Below are 20,933 nucleotides of genomic sequence, written 5' to 3' on the forward strand. Positions count from 1 at the left end.
TTGAAGATAACATACTTTTTTGTGAACTTTTGGAAATAACCTCCTACTTTAGACTTTAGAGACCATGCAGTTTCTGTGTCACCTCTTCAGTTAAGTCCCTGTAGCACAAAGGTATCCATAGACAATACATAAACAAATGGGCATAGTTGTGTTCCAATAAAACTTTATTTGCTGGGGGAAATGGGGAGCTAATAATGATGAGTACAAGGATGAATGAAATTTTCTAAAACTGATTGCTTGTACAACTCTTCTTGATTGGTTGAACTATTCAATTGCCAATAACATGTTGAGCAAAATAAAAAACTATTTATAAAATATGGAAGCCAGATATGGTGCATAGTCATAGTTTGTCCACCTCAAGAAATAAGGGGGAAATATTTTTTCTCCACCGAGTGCTGTTAACAGTAGAGGACCTTGCTCACCCTCACCGAAAGAACCATCAGTGTAAAGCAATTAATGCTGTAGCTAAGAGTTCAGAAGGCAAATGCTGGCTTTCATCTCATTGTGTCAAAGCTTTGAAGGTGAACCAAATCCAAGGGGCTTGCACATGGTGTACATTAGGTTTCACCACATAGAACTGTTAACTTTTGACTTTAATGAGAAATCAAAATGAACAATTCCTATTAGTACACAGAAATAATAATAAGAGTTAGCAAGGCTTTATTGAAGATTTATTACTTTCTTGATCCTGAGCCAATCCTTTGCATGCATTCTTTTCCTGATTTCTTAGCAAATCTGTATGGTTACCATTCTCAGTTGCATTTCCCCAGTAAAAAATTAAGGTATAAGCTGTTCACTTACCTTGGTCTCGCAGGTAGAAAATCCTGAAATTAAAAAAAAATGCTAGAACTGGGCTCAAGGTGATTAAATCCAAAGGTTCTTCTCTTCCCCATAAAATGGTTTTATATATAAAATAAGTTATTTGGAAAAGTGATTGAGGCTATGAAATACAATGAAGGCACATGACAATATTAAGATACCATAGATATGTTTCTCGATATAAGTATATCTTAGTGTTTGTATTAATGTCAAGCAACTGTGGAGATAAAGTGCAAGTCTCCTCTATTTCTTTCTCAAAGCCATCCCTGTTCTTTCTTTTCCAGCTCTAGCTATTTTAATGATTAGGATGGATATCAAGTTCATGAGTATATAATCTATAAAAAGATGTAACTTAATACCTAAAGTGATATTTAAATACCAGCTCATGAGAAGGACAATGGACTAAACAAGAGGAACGAGTAGACTTGCGTCCATTGAACACCAGCCTAATAGAAACACTGTTATCATTAGCTACCGTTGAGTGAGCTCAGACTCATGGCAGCCCACGTGCAATAAATAGAAATGCTGCAGATTCCAGACTGTACCAGTGTAATCCATAGGATTTTCACTGACTGATTTTCAGAAGCATCTGGTCAACCCTTTCTTCCTAGTCTGTCGCAGTCCAGAAGCTCAGTTGAAACCAGTTCAGCATTCTAGCAACCCATAGTCTCCAGTGACAGATGAGTGGTGGCTCTGCATGAAGTGTGCTGACCAGGAATTGAACCTGGGTCTCTCATGCAGAAGGCAAGAATTCTACCATGGAACCACCAATGCCTCAGAAACAATATGTTCGATTGTCTTAGGCTGGCTTCTCTAGAGAAGCATATATAGGAAGAAATTTATATCGAGAAAATTAATCAAGCATTTTTAGAAGTAGACAATCCAAGTCCAGGTTGGTTCCAAGTCTATCAGTTTGGTGATAGCCTGGAGACTTCTCCTAGCTGATGTAGCTGCAGAGGCTATTAAGTGGCATGAAGACCACAGAATAAACTGAGCAAATATAGAGCACTTCACATTAACTTGCCTGAGAATGTAGCCTATCAACCAGAGAAGCTGGGAGCTGAAGCAAGGAATTTGATTCTACTCGTCCATGTTCTTACGCTTTACACTCAAGTCTCATGGAAAATGTGTTCCCTTTTCAAAGATGTGGACACTTCTAGGCAGGTGTCGGTAGTCTTTCCTTTTTCTTCAGTAAAGGAGACCTTTATGGATGCTTTCATTGCTTCTGGAGTGTTTGTGAGTTAATTTACCATGAAACACTTAATGTTTATTTTCGTTCTTTAAGTGTCTCTTCTTAAATTAATAATCTTAATAGTCCATTACCATGCTCAGTTGGTGTTTCATGACTGCTATTGGCAGGATGTATGTGAGATATTACATTCTCTTTTAATGGTAATAAAAAGTTTCAGTATTATATATGTATATATATTTTGAATAGTAATATAAATTCAACATAGGTATTTTTGAGTAGTAATATAACTTTGAATAGTAATATAAATTTAACATAGGTATTTTTCACTCTTAATTCATCCATTTGTCAATAGATTGCCCATGTCCTATTAGATTTGGGCCCAATACAATCACAGTATATATATTCCAGCTCCAGTTCCAAGTGGAAATATAGATTATCCTGGTTGCATCCAGTGCCATAAGGTTGATGAATGGACCACATAAAATTCAGAAGCTTTTCAAAGACTCTCCATACATTTTCTGTCATGCTGAATTGGTATGAGTGCCTACGATTTAAATCCATTATAATTTTTTTCCCTGAATAGGTTGAGAAATAAAAATTCTGATACCCTGGAGTCAAAGGAGTAAGAGTTAGAAAAAGTTACTAAAGCACTTCAGATGTTAGCCTTATGAGCCTTCACATTAAGGGCAGCGAACCTTGGCTTTTCAATGACCATTTGTGATAAAAGGAACCTCCACGCTGGCTGTAAGACTGGCACCGAGCGTTTACATTTTGCAGAGTACCAAAGAGGGCAAATTAGGCCGTAACTGTTAAGGAAGGAGGTTCTGGAGTTCATTCATTTCCCCCATCCCAATTTCAAATGAGGCCACTGAGACATCAATAAGTGAAGCCCTTGGTGCCATTGATACCATTCTGTCGTGTGTGTGTGTGTGTGTGTGTGTGTGTGTGTGAAGATGCGCTACAGCAAACAGAAGCTCTCCAGAGAGAGCTCGAAGAAATATGCATCTTTCTTAAGTTTCTTCATTCTTTCCCTTTAGGAGAACTATGAAAAATTGCCTCCTACACCTAAATACTCCTGTTTTCTATTTAGTCTTGCCACATTTTATCCCCATGGGTTGCAAAATGATCAGAAATTTATGAATGTATTGAGATTTGAGCTGAGTTTGCTATCCATTTGCAAATGATTTTCCATGTAGCAACAGGAGGCAGATTGCCACATTAAATCCTCCCCGCCAAAGGACTGCTATTGTTCTCAGATAAATGCACTCTCTCAACTTTTTGCTGTGACTTGCATGAAGGTTGACAGAACGGATAATCTGTTTTACATTCAACGATTCGTATACATTTTGTTGCATTGCCTTCATTGTATCGCCTCAATACACCATCACTCATCCCTCATCCTCCCCTTGTTTCCTGTGAACAGTCCTCATTCCTGCCTCGTCCTTCTGCACTTTGTCCTTGAGTAAATGATCTTAAATGATCCTTGATCTTAATGGTTGATTATTTTAAGAAGTGCACATCTCCCTACTGTTATATATTCCCTATCGACCTGCCTATTGTTTGGCTCAAAGTAGAGCCGTGGGGGTGAGTTCAGCTCCAGACCTGAAGGGTAACTCAGGACCATGGTCTCTTTTGGAGTGTGGAAGGAGGAAACAACAGAAGAAGTTTTGGCAAAATAAAATTTGATTAAAGGTGTATTAAAGTGGATTTTTTAATGTAAGTCTGATATAAAACTTTAACATTTTCTCTTTCCTAAGTTTTGAGAGTACAGTCTTAAAATATTTTCAATGAAAAAAAAAGATTCTTAAAAATGCTGTTTCCTAAAATTTTTCAAGGTATAGATTCTCAATATTTAAGGAATAAGAATTTATGAAGGTAATATTAATGCTATTCTTGAATAGTATATAGAATCTAATGTTATTGAGTTCTTATTGGATGCTAATCATTTAAATGTATTATGTCCTATACTACTAGATTATATCTATTTTTAAACTTAGCTTAATAAATTATAATTCAACTTGTCCTTGTAACTGGGAAAGATAAGACATATTGATAGAAATTTTCAATAGATAAAATGGTTGCTAAGCAAATGTATTACAAGTAACAAAAAAGAAAAGGAAAATGTTGACAATAGACCTGCATAGAAATTTACATAACCATGTATGGTAAAAAATAGATTTTAGCTGAATTACTCTAATTTTTTTTCTCGAATTTACAGTCACTATGAACCACAAAGGAATTGAGATCATAAAGTACATGTAGATAAAACTTGTAGGATGGTGAACCAACTTTCCTGAACTTGAAAGAAAAAAACACTGAAGAGAAAGCAAAGACCTAAAAGCAGTGCAGGTTCACCAGGAAAGTGCGGAGTTTAGCGTTCAAAGAGATGATTATCAGGTATTGATGCCCAGATATATTTGTCTCCAGGAAAAGCAACTAGAAGATGGAGTCTTCCCTACCCTTGCTCCCAGGCCCTGGCCCCTTTTTGGTGAAAGATATGAAGTTGGAGGGACATGAGTGTCCACAGTATGGCGGCCTGAGTTAGACACCTGCTATGTCATCCATAGATTGTGTTCACATGCTCAGAAACTCGGGTCTGCCGCTTTGTTTTTGAAAACATTTGCAAATTCTATTCTCACGTGAATCTGCTTGTTGGGCTGTCACAAGACACAGGAATAGAGCCTGGGCTCAAGGTCTTCCTAAAGCCTCAGCTCGTACGTAATACCCCACTGCTTTGGACTAGAATTCCAGAGGCCTTTTTTTGGAATCAGGATGCTAACTGCTTATGGGAAGAGACGTCTTGATTACCCACCAGAACATCATGCCTTGATTCTGAACTCTAGCATTCTCAAATACTTGGCAAAAGAAAAGAAAATTCCTCTGCAGTGGAAGAGGATAACATCCTTTTAGGGCTGAAATGATTTCTAAAAATAATAAAAGATTATGAGGTACAATTTGAGATAAAGTCATATAAGCCAGAATAAACTGAAAAGAGACTGACAGGAGGTCCAGATATTAAAATTACCAGACACACACTTGAAAAGAACCAGGGCCTACTGTGTTCATGAATATAAAAACCAAACTTAGAAATCAACAGGGAACATAAAAATTATTACAGACTTTAAAAGTAGCAAATAAAGTTATAGAACTGAAAAAGAAAAATGTCAAAACTGAAATGCAATCATACATTAAATGCAGGTTAGAAACAACTGAAGAGAGAATAAGTAAATTAGAATATAGAGCCATATGAAAAAAAGCAAACACATACCAAAAAGAGAGATGAAAATAGTGAAGAGAATGTATAAATTGGAAATAATATAATATGGACTACCATAGGTGTAAATAGACTGAGAAAAAGAGAAAAGGAGAAAGAGATAATATTTGAAGTGTGAAAGCTGAGAATTTACCCAGAATGTTGGAAAATCTGAATTCACTGATTCAAGAAGCTAGCTGAGTATAATTCTCGAGCAGGATAGACATGAAGAAATTCCATCATGGAATTAAGTGTGATGTGTCATGCCGAAATTTCAGAAAATCTAAGACAAAGATAAACATTCTAAATTTAGGCAGATATGAGATAGGTTTCTCAAAAGCAACATTGAAAACTAGATCATTAACATGCTCAAAACCACGCAAAACTACCAAGAGTAGTCTTTGCCAACCTAGAGTGTTCTTCCTAGCCATCAGTCCTCTAAAAATCTTGTGTGTGTTTTCTCCTTAAGAGATGGTCACATAAAAGCAGAAATGATTTGTCATCAGAGGAAAAATAAAATCTTTAGAGTATCTTTTAGGCAGAAGTACAAAAAAATTCCAGATGGACGTTGAGATATGCAACAAGGACTAAAGGGGCAATGATATATAAATGAATGAATTATAAATTCATAATGATTGGATACAACAATGTCTTCTAGCAACTAGAAGGAGGAGGCTGCTACCATCACTTCAATTGGATGTTAGAAAAAAATAAATATATACCAATCATAAAAGCATTTTAAAAACTAAGAAGGACCTAGGGATATACCAAAGGAAATATTTACAAGATTCTTGCAGCAAAACTACAATTTCAAAAAAAACCCAAACATATATATATTTTTTAATGGAGGCAATTGCATACTTATAACAAATAATGTCAACGTAATATTACTTCTCAAATTTAACAATAGCATTAATGCGGTCTGAATCAAAACCTCCAGGTTTCTCTCTTTTTTTTGGTGGTGGGGGGGTCAGGGAGAACAGGACAATGGGGGTTGGAATTTGACAAGATGACGTCAAAATTATATTGAAATACTGAATCCCGAAATAGGAAAGATGCTCTGGGAAAAGAGCTATTTTTCATGGATTTGCTACACCAGGAACCACCATTTGTAAAGCTACAGTAATTAAGGCAGTGAGGTACAAGGACAGGATAGATGGATCAGAATACAGAATACAAAAAGAGACCCACCCATAAGTGGACACTTGGTTTATGAGAAAGGTAACACTGCAATGAACTTCAAGTAAATGATGCTGAGACAATTGCATCATCACAGTAAAAGAAAAATGAACTCCCATCTTGCATCACACATAAAAGCCACTCGCAAGTGCATCCCAGGCCTATGTGTAAAGGCGAAAACAGCAAAGATACACACTAACCATAAAAGGAAAGTGCGAAACACAAGTAGGCTAGCATTAATTTTGCTGCTCATCCAGTGACACTATTAGAAAAGCGAAATGGCAACAAAACGCTAAACCACTGAGTCGATTCAGATTCATAGTGGCTGCACATGTTAGTGTATTGAACTGCTCCACAGGGGTTAATGACCATAATCTTTACAGAAGCTGATCGCCAGATATTTCTTCCTTGGAGCCCATGAGTGCCAATCGCGCGCGTGCGTGCGCGCGCGCGCACACACACACACGAGGGACAGGACAAGAGGGCTTCAAAAAGTCTGTGGGAAAATTCTATCTCTGACCCAAACTTTATGATATACGATATTTCTTGTATAGTACTAGGGTGGTAGACGTACTTAGTGGCCTGGTGGTACTGTCAAGTGAGTGTTGGGCTGTTAAGTGCAAGGTTGACTATTCGAAACCACCAAGCACTCCACCAGAGACAGAAGTGGCTATCTGCTCCCTTTAAGAGCTGTAGCAGTGTGTTTCCCAAGGCGGGCAATACTGTTCCTGGGTTGGGGTAGAATAAAATCAGATACTTACACTTGACACTGGATTATGGGCTATAGTATAAATGTTTTGAATGGCCAGGGAGGTGCTGAGGAATTTCTTTTCAGAAAAGGGACAGTAGGCCAAAAATTTTGGGGCACCTATGATTTACAGCTCTGGAAGCTTTTAGGGTCACCTGGAGTAGGAATCTATTTGATAGCAATGTGTGGGTACTAATAAGCATACAAGAGTTGGTAAAAATCATTGATGCAAAGTAATTGGCATCCTTATTAAACAAACATATCAAAATATGAAGCTCTCCTTTCTCTACATGTCCTCCCTATAGGTCTGTACACTTCTGAAGGTGGTGGTCCCATCTGTCTTGCCCTTCCCTGAAGAATTCTGTGTTCTTCAATTTGCACCATGTGAAAAAAGCAATTTTGGCATTCGCAAGGGATTCAAATCTCCCCTTGAAATGTTCTTGGAGTTTGAGGAATAAAAAGAAAGTTGAAGTGGCAAGATCAGGGCTGGCGGGTGGATGAGGTAAGGTTTCCTAATGAAATTCTTGCAGGACCGCCTTTACTATGTGCCTTGTGATGGGGGGGGGGAATGACTCAACATATATTCTGGCCTTTTTCTCACTAGTGAAGGTTTCAGTTTTCTTTAAATTTGTACATAATACACCCCCTGTGAGTATCGTCTATCCTTCCAGAAAAATCTATCAAGATTACCGCTTGGGGTGGGGGGCAGGGAGGAAGCGGGTACAATGGTGGTTGTGGGGTAAAAACGAAACGATGTCAAGTAGTCCAAGTAGAAAAAGAATGGCTGGAAACTGTAGTAGTTAATTGTACAATTCTACTTGATGTGATTGAAATATGGAATTTGTCCTATGCATTAAATCCCAACTAATAATAAGAGAGAAAGAACAAAACTAAAAATGTTACAAAAAGATGATCCCTTGGAAATCCCCCCAAACCAGTTGTTATAACCTTCTGAGCTGACCTCTCACCTTCGAATTTAACTGACCTAGCAGATCCCCTTGGAAGTCATTGTTTTGATTGGACATATTTTGATTGCCCCCTAATGACACTAAGACAAGTGTATTGCTGAGATATGAATGAGATGGAATGCCATTAGTAATACACACACACATACATACACACACACACACACGAGGTCTTCAAAAAGTTCATAGAAAAAAATCCATTCTCTTTTCATTCCATTTTTCTACAAAATGTTTGAAGCCCTCTTGTATATGTATAATGGCTGGTAGTCAGATTGTTTCAAGACCTTTTAGAAAATACTAAGGAAAAGACAGACAACCCAAAACAAAAATGGGAAAACTTTATGGATACGCACATCCAAATAAAGGAAATTCAAATGGTCAATAGCCTATGAAAATATGCTCACCCTCATTGGTAATATTCAACTGCAACTCCCTGCCATTAGCTTGATTCCAGCTCAGAGCAACCCCGTAGCCCGAAGTAAACCTCCCTCTGTGGCTTTCTGAAGCTGTAAATCTTTACAGCAGCAGATCCTCTCATTTTCTTTGAGAAAGTGGCTGTCGGGGTTGAACCTTGGATGTTCTGGTTAGCAGTGCAACATGGAACCCACTGGATGCCACCAGAACTCAAATGCTAATTAAAGCCACAATTTGATGCTACTATACTACATACGCACTCAATGTTTCTATATTGTGACAAAAACAATACCCGCCCATCAGAATATAAATAAATAAATTAATAAATATGTTTTGCACTACGTGTTACTAAGGATGTGACGTAATGGGAACTTCCATACGCTGTTGCAAAATCACTTTTGAATAAGGCCTGACCATGATTAGGACAGCTGAAATTTAGCCCCACCTATGACCTAGCAATTGCCTTTCAGGGGTGGAGTGTCTACATCCCACAGACATATATGCTTACATGCACCAGGAAACATGTAACTCCAGTGCTCTAAACAGAAGCCACTCAATCATAGAAGAGATAAACAAATGGAGGCAGGAGCGCATGATGGTATACTATTAAACAAAAATAGAAATGAAGCCTGGAGAAATCTTAACCACAAAAAAACTGAGCTAAAGAAATCAGACTATACACATCCTGGTCTCAGTTATACCGTTTCTAGAAATAGGTCAAATTAAGCCATCACTTAGGGATAGATATTTATGGAATACAACTGGAAAGGGACAAATATCAATACAATGTAAGTCAGGATAGCCATCATCTACAGGGCTATGTTACTCTCTATCTTGACCTGGGAGGGGGGAATAAACAGGTGCTTTTAGTGACTAAACTCCACATTTCTGTTTTATGCACATTTTTGTACATTTTAACAAAAGACGATACAGTGAAGAAACTTCTCTCACCAGTATTTCAGAAAGATGGGTTTATTTATGCTATGAATATTTCATGGTTGCCTACAGTGTACGGAAGACGCTCAACTGCACGTAGGTTGGCTGTTCAAGGTCACTCAGAGGTCTTATTCTAAACTGTTTGGTTGCGGATGGGGGGAAGGTTTATAGAGCAGTGCATTTGGTTTTCGGTATTATCCCACTTCTGCCTTGCATTTCATGTTTCTCATCTTCCTTCTTTCCTAATCCTTCTGTGGGTTGTCCTTGGGCAAATGCTGTCCTTTGGATCTTTAATGGTCGATTGTTCAAAGAAGCAGGTACCTTCCTCGTGCTATTGTTCACTTTAAGGACCAGTCTACTGTTTGGCTGAAAAATTGAATCACGGGAGTAAATTCAGTTCTACAATTGAAAAGCCTTATTCTGAAAGGTTCTACAAGTTTCTATCCAAACAGGATACCTGGCCTTTGTTTCTAATGATTTTGAATTTTGTTCCACATTTCTCCATTGGGATTTGATCCATAGAGTTACAGTCTCAGAAACACACGGGAGCAGTTCTCCCCTGTCCTGTAGGAATGCCATGAGTGAGATTCAACTCGAGATGGCCGTGAGTTTAGCTGGCGTGAGTTTGGCTGGGTTTTGTTTCTCCCACTCCGTCCTAGACTTTCCAATGTGATCCCTTGCAGAGTAGGTGGTGGTGGTAGGCTGGCACCATCTAGTTCTTAGGGCTGTGGAGGCTGATGTTTGTGTGGCCCATCGGACTCATTGTTTCCATGCTCTTTGATTTTCAGTCCCAGGCATGGAGAGACCAATCATTGCACCTTGGATGGCCACTCACAAACTTCTAAGCTCTCAAGACTACGGTCCCAGAGATCTTTCGGAAGAAATGGCAGATGTTCCATTTTTGAAAAAGTAGCCATTATTGAAAATTCTACTTTGGAAACCATTGGGTTGGCATGAGTTGAAATCAGTGACATGACAAGGATTTTTGGTGGAGTGGGGCGTGAAGGTATAGTGTGTCTGGGCCTGTAGAAGACAACTCATCATTGAAACAGCGTGAGCCACAAGTGAACTACAGTAAAGGGGGTTCATTTCTTATTGGACACGCTCCAGATAAAGATGAAAGGACCCAAAATGGAGGTGACTGATTGGAGCCCAAATGGCTATCAATGGCTTCTAGAAACCTCTAATACCCGGGAGGAAATGTATTTGCTAATGACTTCCCTTCTCCAGTTTGAGTTGTCTCCTCAAGCTTGTTTGAAAATTGCTTCCCTTTTCTCTCCCGTTCACTGTGCTCTTACCATGTCGCCTGTAAGAAGGTTTCTATTAATTTCCTGAAACTACTGACCAAGCACTTATAAAATTCATTCTTTGGAAGAAAAGAAAGAAAATCAAATTCCATCATTTTGAAAGCCCCATTCTAAATGTTGGAGCCTACGGGGTAAACACAGAAATCAAACTGGAGAACTTTTGACCTTCCTTGCACTGATGTATGTTGAAAGCAATTACGTGAATTTCTATTACTGGCCTGAGAAAAACAAAACCCAAGAAAACACTTGGCCACAACTAAATTTCCTGCAAACAGCTTACTCTGCCATTTCTGACAGCTTCCTCTACTACCATAATGTATAACCTTGGGTGTGATGAGATATGTTTTTTTAACAAAGATTGTTAATCAGGGACTTCTTGAATCTTGGACAAGCAATCTATCTTGAGTCAGGACAGACTTGTGCATCAACCAGTAGAGCGGCCAGGAGACCTCAGTGTTCTAACGGTGTTGTCTTCATTCCTGTTCTCTATGTATTACCTCTGTGTTATGCAGCGACACAATGATTACACAGACCTCACACACCAAATTCTTGGTTAAAGAGTTTATTAAGGAAGTCCACAAGTTGTAATGCCAGTGAGAAATGCTCAGGGTTGAATGGTTTCCTGGGCCATGTTACAGAATTCTTTCCAGTCTGCTAATAAATGCCCGCTAAGAGACATCCCACTCTGCTGTAAACCGCAACCAAAAGACATTTGGCTTAAGCTAGATGAGTCAGCACATGTCCAGCGTCCAGAATTAAGTGCCCGGAGGGACCCTAACTCCAGTAAGCCTCAGTTCACAGGTGCTCAGTCCCACTTCTGTGGGTCAGCAAGCCCCTGTCCCCACAGGTACCACACCCCGGGCCCACTTCCTGCACAAAAGCACACAGCTTTATTGCTCCATGGGTTGAGAAGTCAATCACTCGTTTCCATGCTCTGGCTTCTGGTTCTGCTGCTGCTGCTCCTCTGGGTCTACGAGGTTTATGATGCAGGAATCTCAGGTCCAGAGGACACACCACCCCTGGCTCTTCCTGGTAATGCGATCCCTCCTTCTGCTTCTCACCGGGTTCATTTATATACAGCAGGATAGCACTTCAGGAAATTCTGTTCGCAATTACTCACAGATGAATCCTATCAGTGTCTTCCCCGACCTCCTTTTTTCCAGACCCAGGCAGGGACAGTTCATTTGTTGGGAGTTAGAGACTTTGGCTACAAAAACCTCATTAAATAATCTACTGCCCCTGTATTCATGAAGCACAATGTTGCTAACATTTTATTGTGAGTGGCATAGAAAATGAAATTAGACTACAACTTTCTGAATGATAGCAAGCAAACATATGTTGTACAGCCAAGAACTGTAGTATGATGATCAACATGTTCTATTATCAACAATTATAATCAGCATTTGTTTCCATATTTTTTCAATGGGGGGATTAAATAAACTTTGAATCATTTCATTGTCATGAAAGCCATGAATTGGCTTTGACAATTGCCACGAAAGTACTTTATCTCGGTGGAAATGCCTTGCTATGTTCTGTTGAAGTACATTTTAGAAACCTGCTCTCAGAGACTTAGATAGTAACTTCAAATCTATCCCCTAAAGTGACTACTATCAGCTATGGTTGCTAAGAGACCACAGCTTTTAGATTACCTCTACCTTCAAAGGGCAAGGTTAGAAAGGGGAAATCATGTCTTCCTAACTGGGAAAGCGAGGTATGGAGTTTCATACTAACCAGGTCAAATGGTCACCCTTTTGCCGCAGGCTCTGTTTGTATGTTGCCGGAGAAACACATGCCTGTGCTATTGACGTCTAGCAAAACCTATGGTGCCAAGAGAATGTTCTCCACTGCAGAGGAGTCAACTGACTCCTAGTGACCCTGCAGGACAGAGCAGGGCTGCCGCATAGGGTTTGTAAGGCTGTTGATCTTTACACAAGCAGACGCCCCTGTCCTTTTCACTCCAAGTGGCTGGTTGGAACCACCAACCTTGCAGTAAACAGTCCAATATTTAACCCATTGTGCAACCAGGGTTCTTTGGCTGTGAAACAGTAATACCTTTCTTACATTAAACATATACAGATAATTATGCTTTCTTTTGTGACATCTGTAGAAATGGCTAACGAATTAACTTCATGGTTGCCCTGATCATCTCACTCCAGTTAAACCTCCTGCACCCATGGTCGTCTTTACAATATAGCATTGCATGAAATCTCCCCACCTAAGTTTCCGCAGTCAAGACCCATTTCCCGTTTATAATCTATTACATGCTTCTTGGATTCTCTTATTCCTACTACACAACTGTATGGCCGGATTAATACCAGGCCGGCTTCTAGCAGCAAGTGACCTTGAATCTCCCCCACCCGTGTGAAGCTGACCAGAGCTGGCTGAAAGAACTAGCAGCAAGTGGCCTTGAATCTCCCACACACACCTGCGGAGCTGACCAGAGCTGGCTATGTAAAGCAGCTTTGCAAGGTTTTTTTCTTTCTTCTACTCACTGCCCGTTTTATTCATGGCCCGTTTGGCTCAGTGCCCACTTTGTTCTCAGCCCACCACTCTGCACCCAGCATGAATACACCCGGAACCAGGAAGACACCTTACATTCCAGAAACCCGGACATGCCTGTATCTCCCAATCCCTGACTACTTTACCATATATGGACTCAAGGCAGCCCAATCACATGCTCCCCAGCTATATAAACACCTCTCCTGTAGTCTGGAGTGAGCCTCCCTCAGCTTGGACACTGTGGACTGTGGGACTGCACCCAGGCTGGGATTTTCTTCCCAATAAAGCCTGCTTGCTCTGATTCGCCTGATTTGATCTCTGGTTCCTCTTGACTACCTTACAATAACTTGCTGTGGAATGAGGGGAATAAGTATCACATGAGCTTGCTGTGGAATGGCAGGAATAAGTATCACATTTTTTGACTCTCAAGTTTATGCCTTCTGCATTTGTGAGGTTGGGGGTGGGTTCCATCTCCAAATGTAGGGAAGCCTGGAAAAGAAGCAGCTTTAGGAAGAGAGCCAAATTTGGATTAAATGCGTTTTGTATGCCCTAAAGAAGCAGAGGGTAGATGTGCAGTAGGGTGTTGAGTCTATGCATCAAGCTTTCGGGAGAGAAGATGAAGTGAAAGCCCCCAAAGCCCCGAAGACACTGGCAGTTGATGAGATCATACAGAATGAAGGGAATGACTAAGAAGCGAAGAGGGTGAAGGGCCCACCTCTTAAGAACTTTCAAATGTAAGTTCTGATTACAAGGGCAAGGGTTTGCAGAGTGGCCAGAGAGGTGTGGGGCACACAAACCAAAGAAAGCGTATTTGAAGAAGAATGGAAAGGACAGCAGAGCTAACGGCAACAGGTAAGATTTTGCATCAGAAGTTTGATGAGTCTCCACAGGATTTAGCAATGTGGAGGTCACCAGTGATGTCGGGCAAAGCAATTTCGATGGGATGGAAGGTATCGATTCAGAATGCAAGAAGAGGAACGTGCTTAAATGAACAGGGCAGGTACTGAGCACTCATGTTTGAAGTCTGGTTGAGAAGGGGAAGAAGAAAGATGGGGCCGTTTAATGCAAAAACATACAGTGAGGAGTTTTGAGTCTGAAGAAGTTTAAATAGGTTTACATGCTGATGGGGAGAGAGATCTGGGATCGAGAGTGTGTTAGTCTGGGTTGACTAGAAAAACAAATTCATGGACACTGATATGTGTATAAGAAAGAGCTTTATATACAAGAGCAGTTGAATATTGAGAAAACGTCCCAGTCCAGTCCAGATCAAGTCTGTATGTCCAATATTAGCTCATATGTCCACTCCCAATCCATAAAGTCCTCTTCAGAATCACAAAACACTTGCAATTGCACCGAATGCAGGAAGATCACAGGCCAGTGGGTGGGAAGTCTTGTGGGTCCAGTGGCGTTGTAAGCATCTCAGTGCTGGCAGGGGTCTCCACTGGCTTCTCCAGTTCCCAGGGCATGGGGTCTATCAACATAGTGTCATGTGTCTTATCAGTAGAGCGTCTTTCAGGGAGTGAGGAGTGAGAGTCTCTCCCACCTCCATGGAGTACATCCAGGGATTCCCAGAATCCTTAGGGAAAGGCCATGTCCACACAGAAACCTCATAGACTCCATCCTGATTGACAACCTAGACTCCACCCCTACACTCTTAATCATCAGAATGACAGCAGATTATGTAAGTACCACACAGATCATGGGGAGAGATCAATCTTAGAGAAGGAGAGTCATTGCACAATTGTTCATTTGTTCTGTAAACTTGGTGACAGTAGCCAGGTACTGGTCCAATAATGTCTCTTTTGTGAAATAAAAGACAATGTGATCTGCTCCCTGTGTGGTGAAGATAGCAGGCTCACCTAGCTAAATATTGGACACTAGGTATGACTTGAGTAGGACACAGACTCCTTCTAATGGTCATTCTCTCTGACCTCTTTTTGAAGAATCAGCATCCTTCCCAGTCAGGGGGCAACATGATGGCCCCAGGTCTAGGCATCACATCCGCACCTAGTAGAGTTTATAAGGAAAGAGGATTTGTGTTCAATATTCCTTAGAAAATCCTAAGATTCACCCAAATTAAATGAATGTAAAAAGCAAACAAACAAAACCCTCATTGCCATGGAGGTGAGTCCCACAAATAGTAACCCTATAGAACAGCTTCTTGGGGTTTCCAAAATTTAATGGGAATAGCTGTCTCATATTTCTTCTCTAAAGCAGCTGGTGGGTTTGAACTGCCAACCTTAGGTTAGCAGCCCAATACTTACTGAATGGCACTACCAAGGCTCATTGTGCATAAACAGATAATTGTAGCTAAAATATCCTGACTGGCTTGTCCTAGTTCATATATGTGACCCATCAATTTAGGAGAAAAGTCAAGTGCTCTTAAAAATCATGAATTTCCAGTGGAAATTTAGCATTGTGTGAAAGGTAAAATGCAAGGTGTAGGTGGTGGGTGACAAGGTCAAAAATATGTATTACAGAGAATACATTAAATAAAGGGTTGAATTAAAAACAAGGATTCTGAAAGCTTTGAGAGCAAGGATGGGGATTTTTTTAATGTCAAGGACCATTTGTTTATTTATAATATCATTTGCAGGCCGTACAAAACTACTAGTTTCAAAATTGGCCTGCTGTATTTGGTCAAACATTGAATGAACTCACTCCAACTGAGATGGCCAGAACTGTTTTCCTTTGGTGAGGACCATGATGTTCGCGGGTACTGATGATTTCATGGGCCTTCTATGCCCCTCTGGCTAATCGTTCCCCACCCCTGATAAATCGAGAAAAAGAAATAAACCACCAACAAAAATATGTTACAAAACGGGGAGGAGAGTGGGTTAGAGATAATTAAGATTTTTAGAATGTTTTATTTTAATATGATTTTTTAGCTTCCTTAGCAATACAAATGGAACTAAATAATTCATTTATGATTGCAGGCCAGATAATGGGAATGTTAAAGAGTAACCACACTGAAGCTTAATTTTTTTAGTCCCAGGGGGAAGCAAGATAAATGGGTCCATTGTGCTATCGTCTGTGTGTCTGGTGACACAGACCATCGGAGCAGAAAACAGCATGAGAACAGGACATGATACATGCCCACGCTGGTTACCAGTTTGAGGTTTAGCAGCCAATTACCCTCCCCCCATTCAGCTAGTTACTTTACCCTTTTGCAAATGTATCAAAAACATCCCTCCCTCCTCATTCTGGGAGGCTGTTTTCCCTTGGACTTTATCCAAGCTGTCCTTTCTATAGCCCACTGCCAACAAGTCAATTTCTATTTCCAGTCACACGAGGTAGGATTTCTGAGACAGTAAATCTTAAAAAAAGAAAAAAATTAGATTAAGATGAACTTGTCATTAGAATTTTTTAATTAAAAAGAATATAAACCATTATATTGGCATATAATTGACTTAGGATACAATTCAATAGTTCAGTCACATCAAGAAGCGTTGTATAATCATCATTATAATCAATTTAAGAACATTTTATTTCTTCTTGTATTCAGTGTTATTGTCTCCCCATTTCTCCCAAAACCGCCCCTGCCATGTCCCCAAGGGACCATTCATCCAGTTCCTGTCTCTATAGATTTACTTATCCTGGATTTCACAGACAGGAAAACATTGAGAGGACGAAAATATTAATAACGAAATAAAACAGAAAAAAACCTCAATATAAAAGAAAGGAAAAAAATTAAAAACTAGAACAAATTTAAAATGGATCAAAAGGGAAACCAAGTAATAAGGTGTTAAGTTTTAACCTAACTACATCTTCAATAACGCACTTTCCAATGCCTTCCAAGGCTACTCACATCTGGAGCAGATAGCAGCTTTCTCAGGACGATGACTGGGGGATTTGAACTGCTGACTTTGCCTAACCCACAGTACCACCAGGGCGCATTGAGGATAACTATAGAGGAATAAAATTAGACTAGCATGAAATGAAAATTTTAACTTCTATCATAGATACACAGCTAGTGTTCTTGTGGAGGTGTTGACAGTCTGTAATTTTTTTCCAAGGAAATTTTCTTATTTCACTTAGGTTATATACTTCATTGGCACAAAGTTGTTCATAATAATACCTTTTAATCTCTGTAGACTCCCTAGTGATGCCCCCTGTTTCTTTCTTGGTATTGGTAATGTGTCCCTTCCCTCTCTTTTCCCTCATCAGTCTGGATAGAGCCTTATCAAGAAATTATTCTCTCTCTCCCTTTCTCTTTTACTCAAGTGATTTCTCAAATGCTTTTCTCAAGGAACCAGCTTTTGGTTTCTCTGTCTTTTATTTAATTGACTATTTATCTAATATGAATTTAATTTATCTATGGACTGTGTTAGCAGCGTCCCACAAATTTTAGTGTTTTGAATTTTCATGTTCCTTCTGTTCCAAATGCTTGGTTCTTGATGTACTCTTTGACCTGAGTGTATGTAAATGTGCGTTAGTTGGTTTCCAAGGAGCCCTGGTAGCACAATTGTTAAGAGCTTGGCTAGTGGTTGCTAACCCAAGGTCAGCTGTTTGAATCTAGCAGCTCTGCTTTATGGGCAAGCGATGTATCTGCTTCTATAAAAATTATAGCATCAAAAACCATCTGGGGAAGTTCTACTCTGTCCTACAGGTTGACTAACAGCTGGAATTAACAAGATGGCAATGAATTTGATATGGTTTGGGTAGCTGGTTTCCAAACAGTACATAATGTTTCCAGATCTTTTTCCATTATACATTTTTTCCTGTTTACTTCTATTTTAGTAAGAAACCCTGGTGATTCTATCGGTTCATAGTTGGATTGCTAACCACAAAGTTATCAGTCCAAACCTACCAGCTGCTCTGAGGGAGAAAATTGAAGCTATTTATTCCCATAAATATTTATAGCCTTGGAAACCCTACATAGGGTCATTATGAGTTGCCATCAACTCAATGGCAATGTGTTTGATTGTTTGGGGGATTTGCCTTGGATATCATATAATATTCCTTATATAATTTGAATCCTTTTAAATGTACTTGTACTTTTCTAATGGCCCAGAAAATGGATCTATCTTGGCAAATGTTTCATGTGTACTTGTTGCTGTTGCTCTGTGGTTTGTTCTATAAAAATAGTTCAATTTGGTTGATAACACTTTCCTCAATCTTCTTACTCTCACATTCCCATGCCCTTCAATTACTTCGACTACATCGCCACCCATAAGTAGACTTTATTTTAAAATTTTCCATTTAAAAATGAGCGATTACTGCTTATCTGATATAGGTGGACTACAGGTAATGAAATAACAAGATCAGTGTCCACACAAATCTCTATCTCCAAAGAGACAGGAAATTCCATTTTAGTTTCAGCCTCTGTTTTGTATATTGCAGTAGGGTTGAACTTTACTCTTCGTTCATCTTTTTCACTTTATGGGTATCTGAGTAGTTCATAAGGTAACCATGGTTACTAGAATCAAACTCCCTTCATGTGTGAAGGCAGAGACTGAATGTTTGAACTGTTACTCATACCTCCACATCTTAAGATTGTTTAACAAATTGGACTTGTCTCCACTGTTCTGCTTCAAACAGCTCTCGTCATTATTTGAAAGGCAGGTACTTCTTCATCTAAACCATCTGCTGGTTCAAAATTTTAACACTTCCTTGATAGCATATTTAGAAGAAATTCTCCTCCTGCCCTATTGTCTGATGTTTTCCCCTTTGTGGAATTCATTTCCAAGTAAATAACCTACAAAGAGATTGTATGAATAAAGGATTACAAAGTAATCCTTTGGCACATTAATTTTGAAAGCATTGAATAACAGCAAATTTGGAGAAAGAACAAATCTCAAACTTGACATTCTCTACGTTAGGGAAAAGAAGGCTTTTACTGTAAATTCACTAAAATCAGGAAGATAGACATTCACTTAATTATAATGTAAACAAAAGTATAATGCTTATTGAGTGTCAGATACCATGTTGTGCAAGGCACATACATCTTCTCTCTGTCAACTAAAACTAGGTAAGTATATTTGTACCCACAATTTCCACTTTCTTTCTTGAAGAGCCATGAAAATATAGGTTCTGGTGGGGGTGGGAACATTTTGTTGTCATTTTGGTGAAAATTTGGAGAACGCATTAATTTCACATTGAACAAGTGATACCTATTTTTGGGGTGACCTTGTTACAATGCCCTCACGCACCAACACTCTTCACATTCCCTCCCTGGCTTTGCTGCTTCCATTTGTCTTCCTTTCCTGCCTTCTAAACTTGTTTATGGACAAATGCTACCCCTCTTGGTTTTGCATGTGCGATTGTGCTGAGAAGCACGTTTGTCAAGGGTGTCATTGTTTACGCTATACGTCTGTCTATTGCTTGACTGCAATTTGATCCCAGGGGGTGGATTTAGCACCTGGGTCATAGTTTTAGACGTTCCACCGGTCTCTATTAGTCTGGCCTTTTTTATGATCTTGAATTTGGTTGTCCTGTTTTCTCCCATGCTGTCTAGGACCTTGTATTGTGATCCCGATTCAAGCTGTCAGCAGTGATAGCTGCACACGGTCTGATTCTTCTGGTTTTAGGCTAGTAGAGGCTGGGGTTCATATACATGGTCCATTAGCCCTCTGGACTATGTGTTTACTTGAATCTTTGACTCCTTACACTCCTCCCTGCTTTGGACAGAAATAAAACAACAGTTGCATCCCAGTGGCCACTCACAAGCTTTCAAGACCTCAAGCACTGCTACCAAAGTAGTACATAACACCTTTTCTTTGTGAACAACATTGTTAATTCACCTAGATGTCACCTGAGACCACGGTCCTAATCCCTCATGCCAGTGACTCGAGGTTTTGGTCATGGCTAAAAGGTTTGCATCGTTTTGCCCCCTATATGCTCTAGTATGCTATATTTGTGGTATAGCCAAATACATATATATGTAGAAATATGCTCCCCGCAATCTGGACATACTCTCATCTACAGGCTCCACACCTGTTCTTCTTGCTTATCTTTCTGAATGTCCATCTATAAATGGTTATGTTATTGCAGGATCTTGTAGGCACTCGTGTTTACCATTGTTGTCTCTTGCGCTTGTGTATGTCTCAGTATCTTCCTCTGCCCTGCTCAAGTTATACCGAAACGCCCCCTCCTTATTGTGCCTTCCCTTCATCCATTTTTTTTTTACAAAGACCTGCCTGGTTTGGTATTTATTTCTAAATATTTCCTTTGCTGTTGCCTTTGCCCATTAATGGGTAGTGGATTTTTCATTGAACAACATACTCCTCCTTTGAAAATACTTCTTTTTGTTTGCTTTTATCCCCCACCTGTATATCCGTTGAACTATTGCCCTTGAGTCGATTCCAACTCATGGCAACCCTATGTTGTGGTTGTTAGCTGCCACTGAGACATGTCCAACTCATAGTGACTATATGCACAACAGGATGAAATGCTGCCTGCTCCTACCCCATCCCCACAATCATTGCTATGTGTGAGCCCATTGTTGCAGCCACTGCATCAATCTATTATCTTGATGGTCTTTCTTTTTTTTTTTTTCACATACCTTCTACTTGGCCAAGCATAATGTCTTTTTCCAGGGGCTGATCTCTTCTGATAACACATCCAAAGCAAGTGAGCCAGCGACTCACCATCTTCATTGCTAAGGACCATTCTGGTTGTA

The sequence above is a fragment of the Tenrec ecaudatus genome, chromosome X, assembly GCF_050624435.1.
Source record: "Tenrec ecaudatus isolate mTenEca1 chromosome X, mTenEca1.hap1, whole genome shotgun sequence".
Taxonomy (NCBI): domain Eukaryota; kingdom Metazoa; phylum Chordata; class Mammalia; order Afrosoricida; family Tenrecidae; genus Tenrec; species Tenrec ecaudatus.